Source organism: Mastomys coucha, unplaced genomic scaffold (genome assembly GCF_008632895.1).
Source record: "Mastomys coucha isolate ucsf_1 unplaced genomic scaffold, UCSF_Mcou_1 pScaffold21, whole genome shotgun sequence".
NCBI lineage: Eukaryota > Metazoa > Chordata > Mammalia > Rodentia > Muridae > Mastomys > Mastomys coucha.
Genome location: NW_022196904.1, coordinates 93,824,201 through 93,829,693, shown reverse-complemented (window position 1 = coordinate 93,829,693; position 5,493 = coordinate 93,824,201). Strand labels below are relative to the sequence as shown.

At 37.9% G+C, this 5,493-nt stretch overlaps 1 protein-coding gene across 1 annotated transcript in view; it reads left to right on the top strand.

Annotated features, from left to right (window-relative positions):
• Nucleotides 1-5,493, top strand: part of LOC116100774 (olfactory receptor 52E8) — a 51,365-nt gene that overhangs the window by 1,034 nt on the left and 44,838 nt on the right. The gene's annotated exons all lie outside the window — the stretch shown is intronic.

The following is a 5,493-nucleotide window of genomic DNA, read 5'->3' as shown; positions in this document are numbered from 1 at the left end:
GTAAGGACCAAGCAGATTCGGGAGCGAGTAATGAGGATCTTGCTCCATAAAGATCACTAGCCAATAACAGTTTAGAGAGTTTGTTTCCAGTATCTGTCTCAAATGTAATTGAAAGTAGTTATTTTGTGTTCTAGTCCATAGAAAACTGGGAAAGAGACAAACTTACTATGACCAAAAATGTCATTTAATTGTGAATCAAACACCTTATATTTCAAGGTAGTACTGGGAATATTGGAATCCTTATGAAAATCTTTTTCTGAAAGCATCTCATTAAAAGTACTGGATCTGCAGATGGTCCTGTATGTAGGACAGTTTCCTCTTTTGTAGAGAATATAGTGATATTCAAGAAAGTTACATGATCTATCTGAATTTCACTGGTAGCAGAAAGTACTAATTTAGGCCAAAGAAGGTTCCCCCAAATTGTGACCATTTCCTTTTTTTAAGAATTGAATACATGCAGAATATTCCTGCCTACTTCATAAGCATTATGGATGGATTTAGTGGCTTATAGAGTGATGGGGTTGGTAATAATGACATTAAGAAATTGTTGTAACACAAACCATAAGAAACTCAAGCAGAAGGAAGACCAAAGTGTGGATACTTCGTTCCTTCTTAAAAGGGGGAACAAAATACTCATGGAAGGAGTTGTAGAGACTAACTATGGAGCTGAGACTAAAGGAAGGACAATCCAGAGACTGTTCCACCTGGGAATCCTTCCCATATTCAATCATCAAATCCAGACACTATTGTGGATGCTGGCAAGTGCTGACTGACAGGAGCCTTATATAGCTGTCTCCTGAGGGGCTCTGACAATACCCGACTAATACAGAAGTAGAGGCTCACAGCCATCCATTGGACTGAGTACAGGGTCCCCAATGAAAGAGCTAGAGAAAGGACCCAAGGAGCTGAAGGGTTTGCAGCCCCTTAGGAGGAACAGCAATATGAACTGACTAGTACCCTCAGAGCTCCCAGGGACTAAAACTCCAACCAAAGAGTACACATGTGTGGACTCAGCAGCATGCATATAGCAGATGACGGCCAAGTCAGTCATTAATGAGAGGAGAGGACCCTGGCCCTGTGAAGATTCTCTGTCTCAGTGTAGGGGAATGACAGGGCCAGTAAGCAGGAGGGGGTGGTGTGGTGAGCAGGGGGAGTGGGGAGGGAACAGGAGATTGTTTTAGTTTTTGTTTTATTTTATTTCATTTTTATTTTTTTGGAGGGGAACCTGAGAAAGGAAATATTGTAAATAAAGAAAACATCTAATTAAAAAGAAGTTGTTGAAATACATCATGACATCAGCTTAGTATAAAAACACCATCCATTCAGATAAGGATACTCATTCATTCACTGCACTTACTAGGAACCTACTTGACTATTATGTGATTTTTTTCATGCACACAGAAAAGCAAACAGAGAAAGGACATTAGAAATCAATGTAATGCAAAGAGTTGATAATATAGCTTTGATACAGCATGGGATGTATAAGCACAAATAAATATTTAGTTCTATTTGTTGAACAAGTTATACTTTTGATATATTTGATACAAATTATATGATACATGATAATAACACAAATATATTATGTACAATATACATATCCACATATATTACATGTAAGTATATGTATTTAAGTAGTTTTCATCTTCCATGTATACATTTTTTGAACAGTAGAATGATAAAGACAGTGTGTTGTATAACCACTTTTACAGGAAATAAAAGGTAAGTTTAAGAGTGGTGTATATAAATATTTCTGAAGGTTTAGGATGTCTCAATATGGATAGGGGAAAGGCACATAAAGTCCTGCCCCTAGCTGGATCTACTGGCAAATGACTGCTCCTAGAGGAGGGTGAGCAAGTTTCTTCAGGGATGTGGGCCCTGAAATACTACCCATACTCCAGTAGATGGCGCCACACACACTCACATTTAAGCAAAATGAAGCGTGTGTATGGGGGGGGGGGAGAGAGGACGGGAGGAGAAGGGAGGGCTGGAGGGAGGGAGGAGGATGGGAACAGAGAGGATGAGGGAGATGGAGAGGGAGAGAGCATAAAGTTGGAGGAAAAGTGGTGGCCCTACTCACATGCGTTTTTAAGCAACAGGAAGTGAACTCAGTGGTACACTTAGAGAAGGGGGAGGCGTCGGGAGAGGGAGAGGACAGGGACAGGAACAGAGAACATGAAGTCAGGAGCAAAAAGTGTTGGGAGGATAAGGGAGGAATTGGACAGGTTGGACTTAACTAAAAGACATTGTATTCATGTATAAAGTTCTCAAATGATAAAAATAAAATTGTATAAATCACCAGGAAGGAAATCATTTTAAAATGACTTCTGTATTTTGTGTATATTTCATACACACAAATATTTTAAAAATTATTATTTAGAAATAAAAATAAGGATTTAAAATTTTGTGGAGAGAGATGATTTTAGGAAAAAGACCTTGAAAAAATATGCATTGCTATAATAAAGGCAGAATTACACAGCAATTCTGTTCTAGGTCTCAAAATAGTTGTGCTTATACACAAAACTAGGCCTGTTCAAACCTTGCCATGCAGAGATGGCATGAGGTCTCACCTACATCTGAGAACTTAGGGACTGATAATGGTAGCAGCTAGCAGGAGCTAGGTAGCTAGGCTGCATGAGACCTGATTCTTACTTTAGTATCAACAAGCGTTTAATGGCCACTAGGGGAGGGAGACATAGTTTCTACATGATGCAACTACTGGTACATAGTCCAGGCTCTCGAGTTATCCCTCACCCTAGATCCTGTGACAAACACTAATAAAATGTTGCTGGCCACCAAAGAAAATGGAAAAGAAAGGAAGAAAAATATCAAGGAACCAAGAAGAAAGGCTGAGAAGGGACTCAGTGTGAGTGCAAAGGGGAAAAGCAGGGCACTAGGAGGGGATGTGATACAAACTCATTATATGCATAAGTGAAAGCATCATGAGGAAATCTGTTGTTGCCCATTATTAACATATGCCTATAAAAGTACATAACTGTAGAAGCCTCCCCCCTCAAAAGATTCCATGGAGTCTACAATTGATATGTCAAGGAAAAAAATAAAGCAACAATTATAGATACTACATTGAACTCACTTCTTGTCCTCTGTATTTAATTAGTTCACTTATTTCTTTATTTTAAAGTGATTAGTGCTCATGTACATATGTTTGTATGTATTGTGTGTGTGTGAGCATATTGTGTGTACATGTGGTGGTATTGTGTGACATGGAATGTGTGTGGAGGTCAGAAGACAACTTTACAGAAGTTTGGTTGTCTCCTTCCACCATGTGGATCCCAGAGGTTCAGACTCATGTTTGGCAGGCTTGGCAGCATAAATACATAGATAGATACATTAAAAAAGGAAAATGACACTAAAGGGAACATAAGACAGAGAACAATTGAGGAAGACTCATGACATCAACCTGTGGTCTCTACTTGTATGCACATTCATGTGCACACGTAAACATGCATACATATACACACAATATAATACAATTCTAGATGCACTTACTGTTCTTGAGATGGAATGGATTGCATACAACTGACAGCAGATTGAAAATCAAGGAAGAGAATATTAGTGAACCAGAATAGAGGCCATTTGAAATGAAACTTAGAGAGAAAGAGGCAGAAAGAACAAAATAAACAGAACACCAGAAAAGCTGCAACAAGAACTCAATGGACTAATGTCTATACAGTTAAAGTTACTGCAGGAGGACATTAAGGGACAAAATAAATACTTGAATAAATAATGATTGAAATTTATAAATCTATTGAAAACTGTAAACCCATAAATCAAAGAAGCTCAATGTTTGCAGGTAAAATAGCCATAAATGAGAGTACACCAAAAAAACATGGTGACTAATTTCTTAATGGCAGTGAGATGCTGAGCTGATTAAATGCATTAATACTAAATTCTGAATCAAACACTGTGATGATCTGAACATGCTTGTCCCAGAGAGTAGCACTGTTAGGAGGTGTGGCCTTGTTGAAGGCAATGTATCACTGTGGGTGGGCTTTGAGACTCTCCTACTAACCATGTGGGAGCCAGTCTTCTAGTGGCCTTCAGATGAAGATCTAGAACTCTCGCCTCTCCTGCACTATACCTGTGTGGACTCTGCCATGCTCCCACCTTTATGATAATGGTCTGAACCTCTGATCCTGTAAGCCAGCTGCAATTAAATGTTGTCTTTATTTAAAAAAAAATCCAAGATTATACACAGTAAAAATATGTAGTGATCACATGTTATATGTATACATTGTTAAGTTAATGAGCATATCTATCAAAATTTATACTGTCCACTGATGTCTAGAATACACTCCTCTCATAAAAGAAGGCTTTGTTATCTGATCATATATTCACATTTAATTTCTTCTCAGCTGTAGGTAAATACTGCTCTGATTTTTGCTTAGTGAGATCAAAGTCAATAGTCTTACCATCTACAGGTAAATGAGATCATAATGCAGTACAATTTAACATGCTAAAAGTTGTATCAATCTTTGTCATCTCAGCATAATCTAGCCAGTTCCGAGTGATTCCATTTGTATAGACAGACACCCTACACACAGACTCATCGCTGCCCCTGAATCCCTTTCTTCTGTTCTCTCTCACCCCTCTTTAAGTACATATATATTTTGTGAGTGTTTGTGTGTGTGTGTGTGTGTGTATGTGCATGTGTGTGTATGTGTGTGTGTGTATGTATGTGTGTGTGTGTGTGTGTATGTTATTCAATAACAACTGTAAAGAAGAAACCAGTTTTTGGACAGCATTATTGCTTTGTCTTTGCTTAGATGGGATTATAGAAATACCTATTGTTTTTATTTTACTTTGTCATTGTTGAGATGCCACTGTATGTCCAATAGCTGATAGCTACTGAAATTGCCTTTTTTCTCATATGCAAATAAGACACAGTTGCAAGAGAGTTAGTTCAGTTTGTGGAGTACTTGCCTTGCAAGCTTGACCACTTGAATTAGAGGACCATAGTCCATGTTAAAAAAGCAGGGATGGTGGTACTTGCTTGTAATCCCATTGTGTTGTCAGGGCATTAATAGACAGGGCCCTAGAAACCCTTGGATACTTGTGAAATCTGGTCCAGTGAGAGACTCTGGCTTTATTTATTTATTTAAAAAAAAGGCTTACACACACCTTCACACACTTACAAATACACATTAGAGAAGAAAGCCAGACTCCATGTCTACATACATCTCCAGTTAAGCACAGTATATATTATTCATGTGATGAACTTAAGTATTGAATTTTTATCTGAATTTGTATTTTTGTCGTAAATCTTCTAACTGAATTTGTATTTTTGTCGTAAATCTTCTAACTCCATTCCAAGACAATTTAGGTGGAATTCTTAGAAATTTCACTGGTTCTTAGAAATGGATATCAGCTTGAGAGTGGAGAGAGCATAGGAGGGTTTGAACAAGGTTATCTGGGGCAAGGAAAAAGAAAGGAGGGAGTGAATTAATTCTATTTCAATGAAAACACATTTTTAAA